We start from the raw sequence: 26210 nt of genomic DNA, 5'->3' as shown, positions 1-26210 counted from the left end.
ATGCACTGACAGAAAGTCCCAGTAGCCTTCAGGAGTAGCTTGATGCAGAGGCTCCGAGTCTCAGCCCCCTCTACACTATTTTTAATACTGTTGATGACCTTGATCTTGCTGTTCACAGGAGCTCATTTCCAGGCTACACCTCCTCACGTAGCTTTTCTGTTTCTCTTATGAGCAAATGTAGAGACAGCTCTGTGCCAAGCCCTGCACGCTGACACAGGGAGCAGTGAGGGCTCAGGACTGGTCCCTGCCCTCCTGACGCTCACAGTACCATGAGAACCAGGGGCAGATGGACACAGACTCCACACATAACTGTCTACAGGCCTGGATGCCGAGTACAGTGAGGGATTCAGGAGGGTGGATGGAGCCGTGTTGTGGTCATCCTGAAGGCTCCCAGGTTCCATTCCTCTTTCTCCAGAGTCTCCTTTCTGTAGCCACATGAAGTCTTCCAGACAGCTGATGTCCATGTGGGCTGTTTGTTTGCTTCTAATCAGGGGCTTGTTTATGAAACATGGCTTGGGAAAGCATTCCTTATTCAAATAGACATTCAAGTTCTGCAGGAGAATCCGTGTTCTTGAGGTTGAGGACTCGGTGTTCTGCACCAGTGTTATTCCCTCCTTAAGGACTTTCCGCCCAGCCACTGAGGCTAGCGGGATGGATTATTTATTGGCCAGATTAAATGTGTCCCTTGGCTATAAAACTGATACCAGTGTCCTGAGCGAGACAGGCTTGTGTCTGTGTAAAGCGCTCTGAAGATCATGCACTTCTATACCCTCTCAGCATGAGAAGTTCTGGGTAGTCGTGGATTTTCTGTCTCAAAGGTTTGGTCATGGGCAGTCACTTATCCAAGACGAGGACCTTCATGTCTGGTGCATGCCAGCGATTGGGCCAGGTGCTGGGGGCACAGCTCCAAGCAAGACAAACCAGGGTTTATCTCTGGAGGACCTCAGGGTTGGTTCATCCCATGAGCCTTTGCATGTTACTTATGGTATGATTCATGATGTTTGCCACGAAAACAAAACACGGGGTCTTAAGGGGGTACATCTGGGTGACCCAGCCTAGATGAAGGATTCTATGACATTGGGGCTGAAGAAATGTAAAGGAAGGACGTAATATCACAGAGGGAAAGGAAGGCAGAAACACGACAGGGGTGGTGGTAGTACATGCAGAGGCAGTGAGTTGGGGACATTGCGCAACCAAGAGAAGCAGGTGCAGGTGGAACAGGGTAAAAGGCCAAGTCACACTAGACCCTGTGTGGTTCAGTTATCTAGAGTTTATTCTAAGAGCCGTGGTAGCTATGGGAGGCGTGAGCAGGGGGCTGGCACTGCTGCCTCCCTGTACCAGTCTACCCACAGCCTGTCTCTTCCTCTGACCCCACCCACAGCCGTGCTCACCTCTTACCATTCCTCTTCCGGCCTTAGAACCTGCTAGTGACTTTGCACTTCAGACACCGAAACAAAATCATTTGTAGGGCTTGAGGTGCTGGTGATTGGTCAAGACTTGGAAGGATAGTAAGTGGGTGGGAGGTCACTGGAAACCATTGCTGTCTTTCTTCGTCAGGCTGTAAACTGGTTTATGAAACAATTTTGTAAAACACTGGCAGCGGAGGTGTGAGCCAGGAACTCAGCATGCTGTTGTCATCAGCATCACCGATTCTCTTCATTAAGCGAGGGTTGCTGTGCCGAGTAATTGCCACACCGTATTGGCTCGCCGTTGTTATGAACCACAACAGCCCAAAGCTTAGTCACTTAGAGCCTCGAGTGCCAGCCCACAGTTCCGCGGACCGCAGCGTAGGCTGTCCTCAGCCGGGTGGTTCTTCTGCGATCAACTAGTCTCTCCAGGGTGTCTGTGGTAACCAACAAGCTGCAAGCCAGCTTCTGGGGACTGCCTGGAGTTTAGCGGAATCAATGGGGAATGACTGGTCCTATATGTCTGCTCATCCTTCCCGACAGTGGCCTCTTCCTATGGTGCTGTCAGCTCCCCAGATGGAAAGAGATACTCTGTTGCATCCAGGTCCCAGGCTCCAATGTCAAGGTGGGGAAAAGCTCCCATCTCTTGACAGAAGCACCACCTGGGAGCTTAAATGGGGAGAAAGAAGGGTGAATGTTTACATTGTTTCATCCCCAGCAAGAGTCAAGTCTGGTTTGACAGATGGGGAGGGTGGGCTACAAAGAAACATGTCTTACTCTAGAAGCTGATCATATTAGAATTGAAATTTAAACCTCAGGGTTTATTTAGGTTCTGGAGACTGAGTCTCTATGTAGCTCAGGCTAACAAACTCGTGATCCTCCTGCCTCAGCTTGAAAACTGAGGTCAGAGAGGATATGCTGCCATGCCTAGCTTGAACTGCAGTTCATGACTCGAAAGGGATCTCGTGTTCTGGACCCTCAGGACACATTGTCCGCACCACTCACGTGCTGGTCTAAGCTAAGGGACATGTTTTCACGGATACCAGGTCTCTTCTTCATTGTCATATTTATTGTTTGTCTGTGGTAAACAGAGACTGTCTATGACTTACACATACCCATTTGTTTCATTCCCGAAGTCCTAGAGGGACTGTTGTCCTTAGCACTCAGTACCCATAGGAGGCTTGTCTCAGGATCTTCACGGGTGTTAAAATCTGTAGCTGCTTAAGCCCTTGTATAAAATTCAGGATACAATCCACACGTTGTCCTCCTGTAGAGTCCGTGTACTGGGTAATGATGCACCCACCAACCATGTCCCATGTGTGACTGTTGTCACATGAGGTCATGTTACCTAGTAACCTTGCCATCTCCATAAGGACAAACCATGACATTCACACAACAGAATCATCTGCCAACGCATCTCCAATGTGTCCCTGATATTAGAGCGGCTGTTCTTTGAGCTTCCATTGCAGTGTGGATGCTATTGGGTGCTATGAGCCCGCATTGCTCAGGGAACAGTGAGGGCGGGGCTGTGCCTGCTTAGTACTCAAGCAATATTTTCTTTTCTAGTTGAGAAAGGATTTCATCCTGTAGCCCAGATTGACCTCAAACTCATAATATAACCTAGCCTGGCTTCACACTTGCACGGCTACGCTCCAGCCTCAGCCTCCAAATGCTGGGGTTACTGGTGAGAGCCACCCATGCTGAGCCAGGTACACTTTTCTGCAGAACATGCTTGATTTTCATTTAGTTGACTTTACAAGTACAGTGGGCTGAGTGTTCAGACTAACAACTCCCCCATGGTGTGAGTGAGGATTTGAAATTTCGTGAAGTAACTCAGGGGTCAGCTGCTTGCCTGGCGTGCATGAGGCCCCAGGCTTAATCCCCAGCACTTTGACAACAACCTCTAAGAAACCTATGGTGGGAAGACTATTGTTCTCATTTTGTTTTCCCCCACAATTAGGACAACATCTGATGTCTTGTTCATACTCCCTTTCCAAATATGAACAGACAGAGGCCCAAGGGGAGCACTATTGGCCTAAGGTCCCACAAAGTGGGATTAAATCCAGGTCTCCTCTTGCTCCCCATGGTGGCCTGGGACACCCTCGTTACAGAGACTGAGAAAAGAATAAACAAATTATTGGAGGGTACGCATTTTGTCTCCCCTGAGGTGCCTCCAACCAAACCTAGCCCCAGAGCATAACCCCGAGAGCACTTTGTGAGCACTTAGCCCAGAAGAAGAACCCTTGGCTCAGGAGTCAAAGACACAGATATGCAGTCCCGGGTTGATGCATAATCTTGGCCGAGTCAGCGTAGGGAAGACCTGGCTTTCTTCATCTGAAATACTGGGCACCCGCATCCCTGGCCTGAGTCAAAGGTCAGATTCCGTAGAAACGTGGAACATGGTTCTCTGCCAAACTCGCCAGCCCCATTGCCTGTGACAGGGTCTGGGCCTCGTATTAGAAGAATCCTGTCCTCTGTTCCCTCTGTACTTCCCAAACCTGTCTTCTTAATGGCATCAAGGCATCTAAACTTCATCTGTTGGTCTTCTGGCCAAACAACCTGGCTCAGGATAAGAGTTCGAGAATGTTACCAAATTGAAGCCACTCAAAGAAACAAAGCAAAACCAGGATCACTGGCACAGGGCTGGTGGCCTGTAAGGTAGACTGGCTATTTCGGAAAGCATGATCTTCCTGTTTGGTTGTTTGTTTTGGTTTTTCAAGTGTGGTTTCCCGGTGTAGCTCTGGCTGTCCTGGAACTCCCTTCGGTAGACCACTGTAAGAGTCTTGAACTCACAGATATCAGCCTGCCTCTGCCTCCTGAGTGCTGGGATTAAAGGTGTGTGTCACCTCTGTCCGGCTAGCGTGACCCTTTCTTAAGAGGTTAAACATCCCCGTCTTATGGCCTGATCTTTCTCCTCCTTAAATATTTATCGAAGATAAAAAAAAATCTAGTCATGTGTGGTGGTGGTGGTGCATGCCTGCCACCCCCAGCACTCTGCACCTTGGAGGCTTAGATTAGGAATTTACTGTTATCTTTAGCTACCAGGTAAGTACAAGGCCAGCCTGCCATATTTGACCATTAAAAAAAAAAAAAAGCTGTTACTTAACACATTAGGCTTGTAGTGACTTTATTTCCAAAAGCCCAGAACCCACTCCTCATAAGTCAAGCACCTCTCAGCTGGTGAAAGTGAGGCCAGTGGTGGCAGATACTGCATAGAATTTCAGTCAACAAGAAAAATGAATGGGTCTGATGGACACAGTGTGAGTGAATCCCACAGCGGTTAGACACTTGCGGAATATGACATTTTGGTCAATGACTAACCACGTGTATGACAATGCTTCCATTCAGTCCCTGTATTCTGCGTGGAAAATGCCAGAAGAAGAAACTGCATACTCTTTGGTTTCTATTTACATAAATTTCTAAAACATGCAGACTAATGAAGGATAGTGCCTTGGGGTGCTGGGGATGGAGTGGGGAGGGGCAGACCACAACGGAGCATGAAGAACCTTCTGGGGGTAATGGACACATCTGTCATCATTTGTGGCAATACCTTAATAAAACATGTCTCCACGGGGGCGATCAACTGGCTCATGAATGAGCCCAAGAGACTCCGTAGCGAAATGCTGGTTCAGTGCTATTTAAAACATCTCAGAAGCTTCCAGATTCCTTGCATGAAACCAGCATAACTTGGGCACCCAAAACCTGGCAGGAACATTGCTTTTGTGAGCACGAGGTTCTCTCTGTGTGCACCACATTCAGGGTTGTTACTAAATCAACAGCCCGTAGCTGACCTAGATTCACAGCGGCTGCCATCTCCTCCTACTTTACAATGCAGGCTCCTGCACAGCTCTTTGGCTGTGATTAAAGAGAGACCAACATCATTGAGTTCGAGGCCAGGCTGGGCTTCATAGCAAGACGCTGCCTGGTTTCTGATCCTACTGCACTCACTGGCTTTGTGGGAGCCTAGGCAGTTTGGATGCTCAACTTGCTAGACCTGGATGGGGGTAGGGGTTCCTTGGACTTCCCACAGGACAGGGAACCCTGATTGCTTTTCGGGCTGAGGAGGGGGGGGGACTTAACTGGGGGAGGGGGAGGGAAATGGGAGGCCGTGGCGGGGAAGAGACAGAAATCTTTAATAAATAAATAAATTTAAAAAATAAAAAAATTAAAAAAAATATCTAATGAATAAAAAAGGGGGTACACTTGCCTAGTCTACTTTACACACTGGGTTAGATCCCTAGCTCATTTGGTGGGGGAGAGCAGGGAGTACACTGGGGAGGTGGCTCAGCAGTTAAAATATATGGTTCAGCAGCTAAAATATTTGCCATGCATGCAAGAGGACCCATGTAAATACCAGATGGCTCTCTTCAAATTCTGGCCTTGGAGACGGGCTCCCTGGAGCAAACTGACTAGTGAAACCACCCTATCAGCAAGTTCTGGTTTCGTTGAGACATTCTCCCTCAAAGAACAAGGTGGAAGAATGATTGAAGAAGATTCCCAGTGTCAGTCTTGGGCCTCCACATTCATGCTCACATATATGTAAACACGCACACTACATACCATGTATACACATGCAAAGAAGAAAATCGGAGAAGACCATTCCTTTTATTTTTAAAATTACTATTGTTATTGTCAAGGCAGGGTCTCACTGTGCAGCCCTGGTGGGCCTGAAACTATGCAGACCAGACTGAGGTTAAAGGTGTCCATCACTGTACCATGCCTGCCCTCCTGCCTTTAAAACTAAGGTATTCTTTTTATTATACAAGTGACCTTTTGTGCACTGTAAAATGATCATCTTGACTAAGGATGCAGTTCCTATTGCTCTCTCAGGATTTATACCTAAGCCTTGATATCATTCCACAAAATAAACAGGGGAGATTTTCCCAAAAATCTATTTACTGAAAGAAATTTCAGATCACTCAGGTTAAGTGAAGCAGCTATAGAAACAGTTTTGGATACTGACAAACTTCTTAGGAATTTGTTAAAATTCGGGTTTCAAAATTCTGCAATCCTGTCCTCAGATATCACTTTCCACTTTTGACTCCCCATAAGAAACCAGTGAGAGAAGATGATTACTCATAACAGTAAACGGCAAACAGCTTAGTGAGTCTGGACAAGAGCACAGATGAAGCTGGCACATGCCTGGTGTCCCAGCGCTTGAGTGGTGGAGGCAGACAGATTCATTTAAGGTCTTTCCTGACTGTATAGTAAGAGTGAGGCTAACCTGGGCTATATGAGACTCTGCTTTAAAAGGTTGAAGTGATACTGTGAAGATACCCACAGACACGGGGCTTAGATAATAACTACCCACAGACACAGGGCTAAGATGATGTCTACCCACAGACACAGGGCTAAGATGATGTCTACCCACAGACACAGGGCTAAGATGATGTCTACCCACAGACACAGGGTTAAAATGTCTACCCACAGACACAGGGCTAAGATGATGTCTACCCACAGATACACAGCTTAGATGTCTTGAGTGCATCCGGACAGAACATTGTGGGGGCATGCACGGGAATTGACAGTCTAGTTGCAGTGAACACTTAGAACATAAATAAGAAAGCAAACCGGAGTGCTCCACAAGGCAGTGGCTCCTGCTCAGCTTCCTGCCATGAAGACACTCTGAAGGCAGAGGTGAGGGCTTGGGTGTATCCAACAATGCTCTGGGAGCAGGCAGCCTACACCAATCATGAGCAGGGACGAAAGAGTCTGCAAGGACAAGATAAACCTCAGTGCACAGGGCCACATACTCTGGCAACAAGAGACCTTGCCCGTTACCACATCTCCCATCAGGATCTGCTGCTGGCGTGGTTGGCTCTGACCTTAGTGACCATTGCACATGGCACCCTGGCTAAGCACAGCTGAGGCCATGGCCAGTTAGACTCCCTCACTCTTCAAAAGCATCCGCTGCAGATGCTCACTGTTCCTCCTCTGCCAGTGGGTGTGCACGTGACGGTCTGCTGTGCACGGGGCAATCAGACCTACAGCTGACTTCATGCCACCTCAGCACACTGTCTTAGAGCGAATTCTGCTCCAGACATGGTGGCACACTTAGAGCTAGATTGTTGAGTTGTTAGATTCATCTGCTGTGTGTTTTCCCCCTATTCTGTGTGTGAACAATAAGCCGTGCATTCAAAAAAGACACCTGATTGTCAGCCTTTCTGTGACACATAAGCTATATTCAAGATGCTAGTCATTCTGTCTACCCCTGACAAATTTATAGGTTAATGGAAAAAATTAGTCAAACCAAGTGGTGGGGAATAAAATACAGACAATACAGTGGACCTGAGAACATTATTTCTTTTTAAGGGGTGTGTGTGTGTGTGTGTGCGAAGCTGGAGAGATGGTTCCGTGGTTAAAAACACTTGCTGCTCTTGCAGAAGACCCAGGTTTGATTCCCATAGCACATCACGCTGCTCACAAGTGCCTAGAATGCCAGTTCTGAGGGATCTGATGCTCTCTTCTGGCCTCTGCTGACACAACATGTGTGTTATGCACATACAGGCAAGCAGGCAAACACACATAAATGAAAATTAAACCAAACAATACTAATATTAAAATGGGGGGGGAGTCTGGGACTGAGGAGATTTCTGAGTTTGCTCCCGAATCCCATGTACAGTAGATAGGCATCGTGGCATACATGTGTAATACTTATCCTGGGAAGGTGGAAACAGGCAGGTCCCTAGGGCTAGCATAGTCTACTTAGCAGGATTCAGGCCGAGGAGAGACAACACTCTCAGAAGAAGAAAAGTAAAGGCTGTCTGAAGAGTGACATCTGAAGATTGCCCCCTGTTCCACATGCAGGAACACACATGCACATACATGTACCTCACACACATGCACCCATACACAAGAACATGTAAACACGCATGCATGCGTGCACACATGCATGCATACATGCATACACAGTGAGGAGGAAAGTCAAGTTTCCCATGGAGCATGGAAGAACTGGTGGGTGAACTGATGTCTTCCCAGGGAGGTCTGGATACAATCTGGGCAGCAAATACAGCTGGCACACTCACTTCCCAGTGTTTTTGCTTTAATATGTTTGGTTCACCCTTGGTTGTGCGAGTGGGAAAGACATTATTTCAGCAGAGAGGCATTCTGGAATTCCAATAGCAGCACTAAGGGAAACTCCCTGAGTATTAGCAAGCAAGCAGAGTCTCTCTTGGGTCCCATCTTCATCTGTCACTTGTCAGTGTCTCTGAAGCTTCCAAGAAAATACTGTCAGTGATATGTTAGGTATGGGAGGGTAACAGTCTTGTTTTTCTGTGGCTGTGATCAAAGAGGCTGACAAAGGCAGCTTAAGTGAGGAAAGGTTTATTCCACGGTGGCAGAGGAGTCAAGGTATTGGGGTTTGCAACGACAACCAGGAAGCTGAGAGCCATAAATGCATCCAGCAGCTCAGCTCACTTTCTTCACTCACAGAGTCCAGGGTTCTAGCTAGGGAATGGGGTTGCCCTTGGTGGGTGGGTCTCCCACCACTATTAGCACAATCAAAATGATCTGCCATAGGCATGGCCCAGGACCCAAATAAGTCCCAATTCTGTCAAGCTGACAATTACCAGCAACCATTGGGAACAGCTAAAGCCACACCTAGAAATATTTGAGCATCATTTCTTTGACTTGGTTTGCCTATCTCAGAGTGTCAGTGGCTCATATAAACTGCTCCGAGCAGATACACACTGCCCCTCTCTGAGTGTACCTGCTTTCTTTAGCTGTCTTCCACCTCTGCAGTGATATAGGCCTTTAGTTGACACTGGCCATGAGTCCAGCAGGAGTGGAAGGCAAGTAACCGATTTCCAGTATCTATTTTAGCATTCTGTCCTTAACTAATAAGCCATTTTTGTGAGCATTCAGATTTCCTCTGTGCTAATCGAGGGAGGCTGTTTCCCACTATAGACACAACTATGAGATTTGCAGATTTAAACAGCTCCGTCTCGCCCACCACCATCCAAGAAAGAAGACTCGAGATTGGTTTGCTTACGACTCTTGGCTCATTGAAGACCACGTATAGCAATGCAGCTGTCCCTTAAATATCACTGTTAAGGGCTTGAGAGAGGCTCAGGGGTTAAGAGCACTGGCTGCTCTTGCAGAGGATCCAAGTCCAGTTCCCAGCACCCATGTCAGGTGGCTCACAACTGCCTGTAATTTCAGCTCCAGGAGATCCTACATTCTCTTCTGGCCCCGCAGGCACCTGCTCTCACGTGCACATACCCACACAGAGACACATAATTAACTATAATAGTAATAAATCTTAAAAATGTCATCACTGAACACAGGCTATTTTCTCAAGAGCCCGACTGACGATTTACAAAATCTTCAAACTGCGTAGGTGTACTCCAGGCCTCCATGTCAGCGCTTGCTCTTGTAAATCCAAGAGTGAGATCACCGTGAAGCTGTGAACAGCAGACACACAGGCAGACACCACTCAAGGAGGATTCCTTCACAAGCTGTGGAGAAGCAAAGCTTTCCTGCCAGAACATCCATCCCAAAAACACACAGATCTCCAAGACCCCGGATTCTTTCTCCCCAGTCACCGCTATGCCTTACCATCACTCCCTGGCCAATTATCCACAACTGACCGAACACAACCTGTCTGAGACAGAAAGACCTGTTCCTTCGGTTTTCTCAAGATACGTTCAGACAGGGACCAGGAGGGACCAGCTGTTGGGAACGTGTGTTAGCATTAGACTTTCAAAGTCACCTTGTTTGGGGGGATCGCCTTTATATATGGTGTGTGTGTGTGTGTGTGTGTGTGTGTGTGTGTGTGTGTGTGTCCTTAGAGACCAGTTGTTCAACCCTTTGGAGCTGAAGCTATAGACAGCTGTGAATCACTCAACATGGATGCTGGGATTTGAAATCACAGAGCATCAAGCTCCTCTTTCTGCTGAGCCATTTTTCCAGCCTCTCAAAATAAAATCTTCTTGCAGTGTTTTATAAAATGGCTTTTCTCAACTGGGAGTGGTGGTGTGAACCTTTGATCCCAGCTTCGGGGAGGAAGAGGCAGGCGGATCTCTATAAAGGACCAGCCTGATCTATGCAGCAAGTCCAAGGCCAGCCAGGACTACACAGTGAGACCTTGTGTTGGGATCGGAGAGGCGACTTCGCAGTTAGGAGCATGTATTATGCTTGTTAGGATGTTAGGATGCTGGCACCATAGTTCCAGCATATCTGATATCCTCTTCTGGTCTCCCCTGGCACTGCACTCATGTGTTACCCCCCACATAATCAAGTAATTAAATAGAAAGGAAAACTAAAAATACCCAACAGATTCCATGATATAGGTGTGCTTCCCCAAAAGGATATTCATATTTTTCTATCAAGATTTTATGGAATTGCAAGCTTGAGTGTCTTGAGTCCCTGGTGGAAGAGGAAAACTCTGAAATAAGACATGGTTCCTGTAATGGACATACCCTTCCTCGTCTGTCCTAGGATGCAACACGTGTATCTGGCCATTCTTGTTCTGGTGCAAATGATGACGACATGGCAAATTACAAGGAACTGTTATTGCTTTGGTACCCACGCTGGCTTTGAACTCACTTTGTAGCTAGGCACAATGTTGAATCTTCATCCTTTTGAATTCTGATGCTCCTGCCTCCACCTCCTAAGTGCTGGGATTATAGCATGTGATAGTATGCCTGGCTTGACTTGTCTAGTATTTTCAATAAACTTTCTGTACATACACAGCTGATACTGTCGGTCAAAGAGCAAGAGCCAGATCAAGTCACACAGACTGGGGATCAGCAGAGCTAGGATTCAAGCACCTGTGCCCGGCATCTGGGACTCATGATTGTCCCTACTTGGTCCTTCCATTCTTCCACCTGGTCTGTGAAGCAGCCATTCCTCCTTTTCAGCTCTGTCTAATCCAGACCCTTATAAAGCCAAGGCTTGGTCTTGAACTATTCTCTTCTGGCAGCCTCTCTATAAGGACAGAAGCCAGTTTGTTATGGGAACACTGCTTCTGGGGAGCAGGGGAGCCAGGGAGCTGGGGAGACAGGAAACCAGGGAGCTGGCTGGAGCAGGAGAAGCTGGGGAGGGGAACAGTGCTGGCCAGGCCTTTCCAAACAGCACCTTGTCCAAGTGGGCCCCGTCCCAGAAGCATGGTTCAGAAACTCAGCATCTATGCACAGCCAGCCCTGGCCTGCCTCATGGCTGTCATCCTGCTTGAATCACTGGCCACCCACGACATCTTACCCACCATTGATTCCTGATCCTGGAGTCACCCCTGGCTCTCTCACAGCCCCTCTTACTCCAGTCCTGTCCTACGCATATTGGGCATCATTTCCTGGATGAGGCATGGTGACCAGTGGCTGTTTAATCATCCCCAAAGTCAGCGAGAAAGGTGCTGTGAGGTTCAGTATTCACAGAACATCTCACAGTGAGAAGGCCAAACCTGTAGGGATCCCCTTCCTCCCATCATACCAGAGCCCGTGGACTCCCCCAAAACACTCCAAAGAGCTCAACTCTTTTGGTTTTGGCCTGGTTTCTTATCTTCTTCTTTTTTAAATTTTGTTTTATTTATGTGCACTGGCGTTTTGCCTGCATGTATGTCTGTATGATTTTGAAGGTGTTAGGTAGCCTGAAACTGAAGTTACAGATAGTTGTGAGCTGCCATGTGGGTGCTGGAGGAATTGAACCCAGGTCCTCTGGAAGAACAGTCAGTGCTCTTAAGCACCGAGCCACCCTCTATCCCCTTCTTATCTTTTCAAACACCTATTCACTTCCACTAGATAGGGACTCACTCTGCACTTCAGGAGTGTTGGAAAACAATGTAACCCAGGCTGGCCTTGAACCCATGGTAATCTTCCTGCCTCAGGCTCCCAGATATTAGGATTACAGACCTGGTTATCGTTACTGACTATGTGAAAGTGTTTTGCCTGCGTGTGTGTCTGTGCATCACCTACACACCTGGTGCCCAGGAAGGTCAGAAGAGGGCAACCAATTCCCTGAGATTGGAGTTACAGATAGTTATGATTGGCCTCATGGGTGCTGGGAATTAAACCTAGGTCCTTTGCAAGAGCACAGAGTGTTCTTAACCACCGAGAATCTCTCCAGCGGCCCCTTCCCATTTCCTTTGTATTGTTAAGAGGAGTTTCATAAGGTAAACTTAGGAGACAAGGGAGTGTGTGTGTGTGTGTGTGTGTGTGTGTGTGTGTGTGTGTGTGCACGCACATTGCCTGTGCCTGTGTCCATTTTTTGTATTTGTGACAACATGTCTAATGTTGACTATTTATTTTATAAGCTCACAGTTCTGCAGGTTGAAAATCCAAGACCCAACCTGCTATGTTACTGGTGCCACAATTTGGTGGCATCTTGGCTTATAAAACTGAGAGATCTCACAGTGAGACCAAAGCCAGAGAACAAGAAGAGATCAAATTTGTCCTGGGGCCGAAGCCTACCTTTCTGGATTTTGCCAGGACTGGATCCGTGGTTCTGCCGTCTGAAGATACATGCATATGGCTTCAAACCTCAATTTTGTGTTTACTCTTCATGTCCCAGTCTAAAACTGGAAAGACAGTAGCCATGCCAAAGGCATGACACGAGCGTGAAAGACCCCTGCAGTGCCTGCCTTTACTGTCTTGTCCTGGTGTCACGGTTGTATTTGCTGTTGGCCCATCATTAGCCCCTGGAGGGCAGGGCCCTTGTTTAACCGCACACAGTGGTAACCACTGTATTAATGCTTATGAAAGTAAGTTTGAAGTCATTCTGGCCCCCTCACTCTGGGTGAGCTGCTCAGATAGCTGCTGTGGCTCTGTCACCCCAACTCTTTGTGTCTCTGCCCTCACCACTTCTTTACATAACACCAGCGGTTTCCCGCCTACCAAAATAGACTAATTCAATTATTCTGTATTTATCAGTTAGAACCAATGGAATGAAAATAAGCTGCCATAGTACAAAACCCACAGATGTTTGGGGTTAGTTCTCTAACACAGTGTTCAACTATTTTACTTATTTAATGTTTTTTTCTTAAGAAACAAAACAAAACCAGTCTGCCTTGGGATTTGGAAACAGGATCCGATTCTCTTAGAGCCTCCCGCTCCCTGCTGGGAGTGGTGTGGGCATGTGGGACAGACAGGTAATGGGAAACAGCTGCTTGGCCCATGTAGGCTCCCAAGCCCCAAATTGGTGATGAGGTGCCGCGGACACAGGGCAGGCAGTGATGGTTTGGGCGGGGGTTCTGTGAACAGCAGCTAAACTCTTCTCATCAAGCTGGCAGAGTGAAGCGGAGCCTAGCCGCCTGGGCAGCCTCCGACATGAGAAACAGTGAAAACAGACCCAGAGAAGTGAGGCTAACAGGCCCGGCCCAGCCTCCATCCCGCTGATGCTGGGAGAGCATCCCCAGCAGGCACTGACGCTCTGAACTGTTTATCCCAATGACTTGTTCTTCAGTGACCCGATTGCTCTCCTCCATGATGTTGTGACATGACATGACCCCAAACAGCAGGCACAGTCGATTTCAGAAGACACCATTTAGATTAGGAACCAAAAGAGCTTCTTATAAAGGGCCAGGAAGAATGGAAAGGCTGAAGCTGCGCAGAGAAGGTGGGCTTTGGTGTAAGTGCTCAGCGGTGAACTCGTGGTGTGAAAGCAGCCACAGATAACATGTGAATGGCTGGGCACATCTATTTACAGAAACGTGTGGGGCTGGAGAGGGTCCACGGCATGTATTTCTGTTGGCTTCTTCACTGGCCTCTCTGCTTAAACTCCGTGTGGTTTCTCACTCCCTCCATGTGAAACTGGAACTCCTGACTGTGGACAGGATGGCCTGTAGGCTTGACTTCACTCGCCTCTTTACTCTTGTTTCAGGGCTCCCCAGCCCCACGCCCAGTTCATTCCTTCCCAAGCCTGCTGCTTCTTGAGTACAGCAGGCCCCTTGTCCCTACTTCCCTTTCCATACGATTCATACATTCCCACTCTTTGGGGGCTCAGCACAAATACCATTTCCTCAGAAAGTCCATTCTTGCCACTTCTGAGAACACGTGACCATGCCTTCTCTCTCTGGTCAGGAGTTCATGGCACCCAGTTTTATTTTCTGTGTGGCACTTTTGGGAAAGCTCTCCTGTGCTTTTGTTTATAGTCTTCACTGCCGTTAGGTTCAGGGGGACAGCAGACTCTGTCTCTGGTGCCTCGGGCCCACAGAGTTGGAGTACAGGAAGAATGTGAGAGTGAGCAGCTGTCTCCCTTGGCCTCTAAGTTTCTCTAGAGAGCAGCCATGGTGCTGAGAGAGGTGTCTTTTAAAAACGAAGACCCTCGATCTTGGCCCATTTCTACACTGAGTGCTCTTAGAGAAACGTTCAGCTCACTATTGCCCCAGAGATGATGCAAAGAGGACCCTCTGCCTCCTGCCCCCAGACCATCCCTCCCATCCTGAAGAGGAGGTTGCCTGTCGGGCTACTTGTGTGACCCCAAAGGACACCACTTGGCAATGGACGTGTTTTTGAACTGGTAACAGACAATGGGTGATGTTCCAGGAATTCTTGTCAAACAAAAGAATAAGGCCGCAGACACCTGATTCATGAGCGTCTGGGAAGGTGTCCAGTTTCCTCCTCTCACCTCACGCAGGTCAGGCTTTCTCGTGTGACACGGTCAGGGTAGAAATAGAGAACTTGATTATTGCCCATTGATGTCAAAGACCAGCCAGGCTGGAGCTGCCCAGATTGTGAGAATCGTAGGGCTGGGAGCTTCTACTGTGCTTTCTGACCTGGCTGTAGCTACTGCAAACAAAGGAAGGGAAGAGATGACACAGGACTGTCAGCAGCATGAGCTCATAGAGTTGTGAACTCCTTGTCTACCGTGTATCATATATTGCTTTCTCCACGATTAAAAGCCGCTGACCGTCCTACAACAGAGCTGAGCTGGTACGGACAATTCACACGAGTCTGAGATGCATACTACTTGAGCTATATAAAGAAGAAAGATTTAAAAGTGGCCATCTTTTGTTTTCGTCTCAAAGAAGGCTTAGGAATTGACATCCAAGAGGCAAAAAACAATACCACGCTTCTAAATGACAAGACATAAAGTATGTGTTTGACATTGCAAGAGAATCCACAGGCATTAACAAAAATATTTTATATCTAGGTGGGAGGGAACATTACCCATCAGAAATTTTTTTGAACAATTTTCTGAACTGGCCTATTATAAAATGCTAACTGCTGAACTGCTGAGCCCTGTGTGGTGGTGTCCACCTTTAATACCTGGGAGACCAAGACAGGAAGAGCTACACAGTGAGTTCCAGGACAGCCACGACTATATAGTGAGTCCCTGTCTCAAACAACCAAAGCAGAATCAGATGGTGGTGGCAGATGCCATTAATACCAGCACTAGAGAGGCAGAAACAGGCAGATCTCTGTGAGTTTGAGGCCAGCTGTGTCTACAGAGCAAGTTCCAGGACAGACTCCAAAGCTACAGAGAAACCCTGTCTCGAAAAAAAAAAACCCAAAGCAAAGCAATAAAAACAAAACCTCCAAACAACAGTAGTAAGCTAACTGCTGCTCAGTCATGTGATATTAACATCAAGCACAGCACATGCACCCTACTTCTGGTCACCTTCTTTTCTCTCTGAGACAGAGTTTGGCTGTATAGCCCAGGCTAACCTTGAATGCAGGGAATTCCCACCTCTACCTCCCTAGTGCTAGGATTATTGAGTGTGCTGTCAAACCAGAAATTTGGTCATGTATAAAACCAGGCCAAGGAACAAGGCATCACACCCTTTCAGATTTATAAAAGGATGTTTGGGTACCAGTGTCCTCTGATCCTAGTTGATCTTGACTTGTTTTTGCTTTAGTTCCTTCTTCTGTTGCTAACTCTCGCATCTCTGAATTTCTTCAACTTTCTGATTATCTTTGGCTTCGATTATTCCCTGACATTCACATCTCTGATCTCTCTCTAAGGCAGTGGTTCTCAACCTTCCTAACACCATGACTCTTTAACACAGCTCCTCAGGCTGTGGTGCCTCCCAACCATAACATTATCTCCATTGCTGCTTCATGATTACAATTTTGCTACTGTTAGGATTTGTAATGTAAATATCTGTGTTTTCTGATGGTTTTAGGTGACCCCTGTAAAAGGGTCACTTGCTTTATTTTTCTATTTCCTGTGATCTGACTGATGTTCAAACAGAGATTGACCCTAACTTTTGACCCTTGACCCCCCTCAAGTAGGGAGCAAACACCAGTCCCAGGTTACAATGACATTGGAGAGACTGGGGACATGGTCTCTTCTCTGGGCATATGCAGCTTCTTCCATGCCCTCTCAGCCATCGCTCACCACCTTTCCCAGAGTACTTCCAAGAACAGGAAACTCCCAACTTCTCGGGACTGTCCTTTCTGGTTTTTTTTTTCCTGACAACTTTATCAGAAAGCACAAGTTGTCAACAAGCCTGAGAGTCCTGCAGTCTTCTGTTTCCTGCAGAGTGCTGATGTGTGGCAGAGGCTCCATGGTAGCTGTCACCACGCCCTCCCCCTGTCACTTGCTGTGGGCAGTGCCTCAACCCTCAACGGAAATTAATCTCTCCCACTTCTCACCACCTAGCTCCTTGTGCTTTTCCAGCCTCTGGCCATTCATGCTCGACAGATAACTGATAGCTATAGCCATGACTGGAACATGGGCAGCTGTCCAGGGTGGACAGATATAGCCCATTATCGTCAGAGCTACAGTGCATGGGCTCATTGAGAATTTACTGGACACTTTATCAATGAGGGGGGCAGGCCTAGGGACACTGGTGCTGGGCTTTGTGTGAAGAAATGGAGGTGAAGATGACGTCTCCTGAGATAGCACTGCTTATCTGACACGTTTGTCAAGCGTCAATGCGTGGTCATCCCATGTGGAGGCAAACTATGAATGCCTAGCCTGAAGGATGGTAAAGGATTATAAGTGGGAAAGAGGCTCATGGGAGGTTCAGACTGGACCAAGGTCATGTAGGGAGAGCATGGTGGAGGTCATGTAGGGAGAGCATGGTGGAGGTCATGTAGGGAGACCATGGTGGAGGGCTTGTAGGGAGACCATGGTGGAGGGCTTGTAGGGAGACCATGGTGGAGGTCATGTAGGAGGATTATGGTGGAGGTCATGTAGGGAGAGCATGTCAGAGGTTATTTAGGGAGACATGGTGGAAGCTCTGATTTCTATAAAGCAAGAGAAAGGCCCCATGCCCTTTGCAAGCTGCCCTGGACTTAATGAAGAAAGAAAGGGTGTTTGGGATTTGTCCTATCTGACAAAGCCTCGCATCACATGAGAAGGGAGTCTTGATTGAAGGATTGCCCAAATCAGATTGGCCCATGAGCATCTCTATGGGGCATTGTCTTGATTTTTACTTGATGTACGATGACCCAGTCCACTGTGGGTGGCGCCATTCCTAAGCAGGTGGTCCTGGCTTGTATAAGAAAGCTAGCTGAGCGTGAGCCTTGAGCAACAGTAAGCAGCATTCCTACAGGGTTTCTGCTTCAAGTTCCTGCCTGAGTTCCTGCCCTGACTTCCAGCAATGACGGCCTGTGATCTGGAAGTGCAAGCTAACTACGAACTCTTTCCTCTTGTAAGTCATTTTCCAGCCAGAGCATTTTAACACAGCCACAGGATGAGACCAGGACGGGCTCTTCACTGATTTGCACAAACACACATGAAATGGCCAGGAAGGACACAGAGGGGAGTCGTGCTTCAGAACCCCAGTTCAAACCTCCAGCTGTTGGGTGGAGCCATGAACATATCCCCGGGGCCCTTGTGGATGTGAACATAGACGTCATTCATCAGCTTTCATTGAGCACGTCCTCATTCACTCCTTCCGAGGGGCTTATTTCAGTCTTCGGAACCACAGAAGACCTACAGTTAGTTCAACTTTCATGGAGCCCTTGTTCTGAATGGGGAGTGGAGAATGAAATAGTGAATAGGGAATCAGATGGGGGGATAGACGCCAGAGCGTTCTGAGGACCCAGGATCGTACAGGATCAAAGGGCTCAAGAGAGGTGTTTGGAGCCAGCTACTTGCTGAGGGTATTTGCAGGAAGCGTTGCGGGCAGGGGATGCAGCAACACAAAGACCCAGAGGTACAAGGAGCTTGGTGTGTACTGAGAGAGAGACCTTCTCAGAATTCAGGGGAACTGGAGCTGAGGAGAAAGAAGGAGAGGTGAAGGGAGGAGGGGGAAAAGGGTCCAGAATGGTCACGCAGGGTTGTGCGCATCTTTGCTGGGGCCTTGAATCTGTTCTGCATACGTGATGGAAATGGAAGTGTTTCCTGAGTAGAAAGTGAGGTGGACTGTTTTGCTTTTTGAGTGAATTCAACAATTTGCCCATAGATGAGGGAAAAAAGAGAGAAGTGAGGTGGTCTGTGGAGAACTGATTGACCTTTTGAAAGGTCACATGGGCTGAGAGGAAGAGATGAGGAGAGAGAGGCAGACCATTGCCTGCCATGCTGTTGGACTGAATACAGGGAGGCAGAGGACACCAGGAGTTTTTCCCGAGCTTGTGGACAGAGTTCTCATTTGCTGAGCCAGGGAAAATGGCAGGGGAAGGTGGGATGAGAGAGAATCAGAACTTCCAGATAGCTGGCATATGGTACGACCTCTCTGGACTATGTACTGAAGGCTTTCTGTGGTGCTGCTGGGTGTGGTGGGGGAAACTTTAGGATGAGGGCCTGGTAGAAAGAAGGTAGGTCTTTGAGGAAGTGCCCTTGCAGGAGTTACTGGGACCCTGGCCCCTTCCTTATCTCTTTTAGCTTCCCAGGAGCCATACTGCAAGGGGCCTTGACCTCTTCCATCACACACCCCTTGCTGTGATTTCCTGACTCATCATAGGCCCTAAGAGCAGGAACACTGACACCACAGTTCAAACCTCAGAGACTGGGCGATGTCCACTTAAGTTGTCTCAGATGTGCAGGTCACAGAAGCCCTTGTGACAGGTTGAACCGGACAAATCTGTGGCGCCCCAAGGCAAAAGGTTCAGGTGTGGGAGAGATGCTGGTCTGGGAGCCGTCAGACAACAGAAAGCACCTAAACTTCCTATACCAGACAGAATGCCCTCTGCACGAGGGGAATAAGTGTGTCAGATGTCAGAGGAGTAACCAGGACTGAGCCTGGAGAACCCCCCCCCCTCCGATATCCAGAGACTAGGGCAGTGAGGAGATGCGAGTGAAGGGGACAGGCATGCTGAGTGAGGGCCGACAAGTCCAGGGAAGTCATCTTTGGAAGGGCAGACAGTGCTTCAGAAAGGAGGCAGCTGAGAGCTGACAAGAAACTACTGGACGCCAGGCGGCAGAGGCAGGCAGATCTCTGGGAGTTTGAGGCCAGCCTGGTCTCGGGACAGGCACCAAAGCTACAGAGAAACTCTGTCTCGAAAAACCAAAAAAAAAAAAAAAACAACAACAAAACAAAACAAGAAACGACTGGAGTCCTGGGGGTCGGCTCTGTCTCCCAGGGCAGCATTCACAAGGCCCTGGTTGGATCTACAGTGCAGTGTAACTTAAGAAGGAAGGAAAATGAAAGAAGGGAACACCGAAGAACGATGTTGGCATGGATTTAGTCTCCTGGGATCGCTGGCTGGCCACTAGGGAAAGCTTTGGGGCGCTGATAGGTGGGGAAACAGGTGAGACCAGGGAAACAGCAGCGAGAGGCAGGGAGCCATGGTAGCTCTTTTATGATGTTCGCCATCAAAAGGATAAAAAAAAAATCAAACAACAAAAAACCACCACCAACAAAAAAAAACACAAGGAACAAGCTAGAATTATAAAAGGAAGGCAGCCTCCAGTCCCTGGAAATGCTCCCCCACCTTCCTCCATCCCATCAGGCACTGCGTGCTCTTGGCAGGGTTCGCACCTCCTGCCTTTCAACACCTCCACCCGTTGGCCTCACACACCTTCAGGGCCTGTCTCAACATTTCTCTGTAGCCTAATTGGCAGAAAGATAATAGGTACACACCAGGAATATGCCCAGAAAATGCTCATATAGAGTGCACTCTGGGGTACGAGGAGGGAGGTGGAAGATGAGGTCAGGAACCTCAGAGAGCTGCAGACCTACAGGAAGGAGACTAGCTGTTTCGGAGTGCGGCCCTACAAATGCCCACTCCCTATGGCTGAGATGGATAGAGAACCCTCAGAGGAAGAGAGAGGAGAGACGCGACGCACTTCAGCCTGGGCTGCCTAAGAGGCAGACTTCCAGCCAAGGATTTCACTGCATGGTTTATTTCATGCCAAGACATACTTGTAGATGAACAGGGCTAAGGAGCAGAGGAAACATGTGAACACACAAGTTACCTCAGTGAGCTGCGGGAGCCAGCGTGGAACACCCTGGTATTCCCCTCGAGGTGGGCAGTGAGGGCTGCTATTGGGATGGGTGTTCACCTGGCATTTTAGCCCGCCATACTTGTGTGAAAAGCAGGTCCCAGCAGCCAGAAGAGGCTGTCTGGTAAGGAGTTACTGGTAGACAGGGTGGGCTGAGACCTACCTAGCAGGTATGGGAGGGGTGGACACTGAAGCCCCCCGTATTACTGTCACTCTCTCCTTCTAGGAAGTTGGGGCTCACAGTCAGTACAAAGAAGATAAGCGTACTCTGGGGAGCTGATGTGGTGGTGAACACTCAGAATCTCAGGATTTGGGGAATAGAGGAGGAAGGATCAAGAGTTTAAGACCAGCCTGGGCTACATGAGACCCAGCCTCAAAACAATGGTCCAGGGACCTGGCTGCCACTCACTGCAGTTGGTTGAGTATTCCCGGAAATTCCTGGTGTTCACTGTTGAACTTCTGTTCCTCGTGCTGCTCATGGCCACTGCTGCTCTGGAGGAATAGCTCGCTTTTATCTGTGCGGGCCTGAGCTCCCAGTCACTTCCCTCTGGTTGGACGACAGTTATGTCACCTGAGCTCCCAGTCACTTCTCTCTGGTTGGACGACAGTTATGTCACCATTCATCGTTACCATCACTGGCCAGGGAACCATCTAGATGGGCCCCACTGTGGTCCTTGAATTCTGAGCATGCTCTTTTCTGACTCTGTCATCCCACACCAACTGATTTCCTCATGATGTTAAGACTCCATGTCCCCAAGGCTATGTCAGAAGAATGGGCCTAATCTAACAAGGTAAAGCTTAGGTTCTGTATTCCCCACTACCCTGCCCCCTCCGTCACCCTCATTCCCCACTACACCCCCCCACACACACACACTTCATATCCCTCTCATGCACACTCCATGAGCCATGCAGGGACATGGAGTCTACTAGCCCAGAGCCTAAGGTTCCGGGAACTCCTGCCGTGAGTGATGACAGGCCCACCTCTTCTCTCTCTCCTGGCTTTTTCCCAGTCCCGCACCAGCTGTGAAGTGCATATCACACCTCAACTTCATTAGAACTGGAAAGCTCAAAGGTCACAAGAATCACAGGAAGGCCTAATCAAGCACAACTGAAAAATGAGAACTATAGACTCTTAACCCTGGGACTGAATTCCCCGCAGCCACCAATCACTCGCATCCCTGCTGCAGGAGCCTAATGTGCAGGGGAGGATCCTGCCGGTCAGAGAACCCTTCCTGGTTTTCTGCTCTGACCTGCTGTCGGCTCCCCCCAGGGACAGGCTCACTGTTGAGCTTTCTCCAGGCTGATGCTGAGTCAGCATTCCAGATGCCTTTTCTTGAAAACACTGAAAGGCAAAGGCAAGCATTAGTTGCTTCTATAGGGCTGCAGAAAACGCCTGGAGCCAGCTATAGACAGAGCAAACTTTTCAGAAGAAAGGTGGGGGGCTGAAGGCTCATCTTGGTATGTGGGGACTCATCTGCGTTCTCAGGGCTCACGGAGTCTCAACAAACATTCTCCCTTCTGGCTGACCTTGTGGCGCTCCATAAACAGGAAGTAAAGAAGAGGTAGAGTTGTAAAATATCTGGCTAAGAATTAAAGGCACGTCCCAGCATGTATATAGTTCACTTGCAAACATGGGTTTTTTTTTTTTGTTTTGTTTTTTTCTTTTTTGGTTCCAGGCAAAGTGCTTAAGTAGCTGCAGTGGTTAAAAGCACTGGCTGCTCCTGCAGTAGAGCTGGGTTTGATGGCAGCTCGCAACCATCTGTAACTCCAGTTCTAGGGGATCCGATATCCTCTTCAGACCTCCACGGATACTGCATGGATGTGGTGTACAGACATACATGTAGGCAAACACACACACACACAAGATTAAATTTAAAAAAAAAAACAATCTCTGACTGCCTGCCAGGCTAGCAGAATGAGCCCCTCAGAGGCTGTACATATTAAGGAGCACGATGTGCAAAAGATTAATTCAGAAAAGGGGACCAGCAAAAGCAACAGAATGGTCACAGCAAGCAGCCAATGAGCAACCCTGGAGAGGGGACAGATACGATTTTCAGAGTTGTAATAGTAGAATCTTAAAATTTTTTTTTTGTTCAGCCAGTCATGGTGGCACAGTCCTTTAACTCCAGCATTTGGGAGGCAGAGACAGGGGTATCTCTGTGAGTTTCATGTCAGCCTGGTCTATATAATGAGTTCCAAGCTAATCAGAGCTCCATAGAGAGACCTGTACACACACATACACACACACCTACACACACGCGCGCACAGAGAGAGAAAGAGAGAAGAGAGACAGACAGACAGACAGGCAGGCAGGCAGGCAGGCAGACGACAGACAGACAGACAGAGTTGGTTTTTTTAACGAAAAAAATAGGAGTCTGCAAGGAAGCAAAGTGCAAGGCTCACGGAGGAGGCATCCGTAGTCATGGCCCCAGTGGAGCCAGGGAGACGGTGCAGCCCTTTCATCTCAGCCTTTGGGAGACTGACACTGGAGCAAAGGTTCTGAGATTTGAAAACGGCGAGGGTGGTCTACTTAGTGAGATGCATCTTTAAAAAAATGCATGTAGGGGAACTGAAGAGATAGCTCAGGGCTTAAGATGTACGGCTTTGCAGAGGACCAGAATTTGTTTCTTAGCACCCACGTCTGACAGCTCACAATCACCAGTAACTCCAGCTCCAGGGATCCAATGTCCTCTTCTGGCCTCTGTGAACATCTGCACTCATGCACACACCCACACACAGACATGCACACATATACATAATTAAGCATTAAAATAAGTCTTTTTTTTTTCATTTCTTGAGACAGAGTTTCTTTGTGTAACAGCCCTGCTTGTCCTGGAACTTGCTTTGTAGACAGATCTGCCTGCCTCTGCCTCTCAAAGTCCTGGGATCAAAGGTATATTTAGGCACCCACCTAAAATATGTCTCTTTTTTTTTTAAGTTGGGAGGAAAGCAAGACATATGGGCCCAGTAAACAAGACTGTAAATCAGCTTACATTAAAAAGCTGAGGGTGGTACTTCTCTAAGGCAGGGATTGATGAAATACCAAAGCCAGGTTCAGACAGCACAAGGAAACGGCAGACTAGTGTCCTTACAGGTAAAAACTGTAGTAATGTCTTCCACAAAGTATTCATGAAGGGATCATAACCAGGGAGGATTTCCTTTAGGAATACAAGGATGGCTCAATACACAAAAGTTAGTCAATGTAATAGACCATGTAAACAGAGGATGTAAACCCCAGTTAGCCTGTATTTTATAGCATTATTGTTCCATTCATTCACAATAACCCTTCCTGACTCTGGGAATTTCCTTTTCCCTATAGTTTCCCTGAGCTACCTGATGTTAATATAGTCACATTTATCTTAATTAACATTTGAAGAGAGATTTAAATTGAAATTAAAAAACTGAAATTGTGATCATCTAAATTTTTGAGAAAAAGAACTTGACAAGGCATACTCCCTTTTCATATTAAAAAACAAAGGCATTTGACAGTCTAGTTCTTCAAACATGATACATTGTGCAGAAGAATGGTCCAGAGTCGGTGTGATGTGCAGTTGTGAGAAACTGACCTGCCCCCCTGAGGTCATGACCCCAGGATGTTTTTCTTCATTGCTTCCATTCAGCATAGTACCACAAACCCCACCCTGGGCAGCTAGGCAAGGAAAAGGAATTAAAAGAACTCCCAAAGTGATAGCACTTCCCAAAGCCATCAAGGACAGTCCCTACCAAGAACCTGTTTTTGCAAAAGCAGATGACTGTATCCTAAAATTCATGTGGAATTACAAGAGACCCTGAGTAGCAAGAGCATTGTTGAAAAGGACAAATGAGGCTGGAGGGCTTGCATTTCCAAATGTCAAAACTGAATGCATTTACAGTAATCACAACAGCATGTGACTGGTGTAAGGGTGGGTGCAAGTCAAGGGACCAGAATCAAGGGACCAGCAACAAAGCCAGACATCTGGGGTTAACTGGTTTTCAGTAAGGATGTTAAGACTTTTGTTTTCCTTAAACATTGTGTTAATTTTTATTTATATGTATGAATGTTTTCCTGTATGTATCACATGCATACCTGGTGCCTGTGGAGGTAGAAGAGGGCATTGGATCCCTTGAAATTGGAATTAAAGATATTTGTGAGCCACTGTGTGGGTGCTGGGAAATGAACCCAGGTCCTCTGCTCTTCACCACTGAGCCAGCTCTTCAACCTTAGCCACAACTTGTTAACTGAAGAACAGTCTGTAATAGGCAGTGGGGCGAGTTCGTGCGAAAGAGTGACGTTGGATCCATGCATCACGCAGTATTAGGGACTGCATTCAACAGGCACCAGATACCTCAGCCTGAGGGTTGAAACTGAAAATCTCACACAGTTAAAGAGAGGTGCCACCCTGGGTTTGGCCGTAGCTTCTGACACCACAACAAAGTACACACAGTGAGAGAAATGTAGGCAGCTGGACTTCATCATTAAAGCCTTTGTACGTCAAAAAAAAAAAAAAGAAAAGAAAAGAAAAGAAAAAGAAAAAAGAAAGGAGAAAGGGAGGAAGGAAGAAAGGAAGGAAACAAAAAACAAAATAAAACAAAAAACCCAAAAGGTAAGCTATATTTAGGAGACATCATAGGCAACTCACATTCCATGTAAGGGATTGATGTTTGGAATATGTAAAGAACTAAAACAAACAAAAAACCCCAGCTCCAACAAATGAGCTAAGAATAAGCTGGGTGTGGTGAATGCCTTCAGTACCAACACTTGGGAAGTGGAAGGCAGAGGACCATGCATTCAAGATCCTTTCAGGCTATGCAGGGAGTCCAGAGACAGCCTTCAGTACTTGAGATACTGTCTTAAAAGAACAATGGCATGGTGGTACATGAGTAGCAACTCTTCAGAGGTGGAGGCAGGAGAATCAAAAGTTATTTCTTAGCGGCATAGCATGTTTGAGACCAGCCTAGGCTACAAGAGACTTTTGTCTAAAAAGAAAAAAAAAAAGTAGGCATGGGGCGGCGGAGAGATGAGTAGAGAGATGGCGCGATGGTTGCAGAGGATCTAAGATCTGAGTTCAGTTCCCAGGACCCTTGGTAGGTGGTTCAAAACTGCTTGTAAATTCATCTCTGGTGGCCAGTCAACCTAGAACCAGTCAGGGAAAGAGCTGTGGCTAAGCTGCAGGATGCCCTGTCGGTGCTTTTGCAACTATTTTGCCACTAGGGGTAGAAAACCTGTCACAGGAGGGTGTCAGCAACAGTGTGAGCTCCTTCAGGAGGAGCAAGGTACCTGGGCACCAAGATGCAGCCTAGATGCGCCCAGCCACACCTGAAATGAGAACATGACTTTTTTTTTTTTTTAAGTTGGAGGGTTGGAGGTGGGGAGTAGTGGGTGATGCACTTGAGAGGTAGGTGGATCTCTGTGAGTTACTGACCAAGTCTGGTCTATATAGGAAATTTCAAGACAATCAGAGCTACATAATGAGACTCTGTCTTAGATAGATAGATAGATAGATAGATAGATAGATAGATAGATAGATAGATAGATAGATAGATAGATAGATAGAT

The sequence above is a fragment of the Microtus ochrogaster genome, unplaced genomic scaffold, assembly GCF_000317375.1.
Source record: "Microtus ochrogaster isolate Prairie Vole_2 unplaced genomic scaffold, MicOch1.0 UNK1, whole genome shotgun sequence".
Classification (NCBI taxonomy): domain Eukaryota; kingdom Metazoa; phylum Chordata; class Mammalia; order Rodentia; family Cricetidae; genus Microtus; species Microtus ochrogaster.
This window is presented reverse-complemented; position numbering follows the sequence as displayed.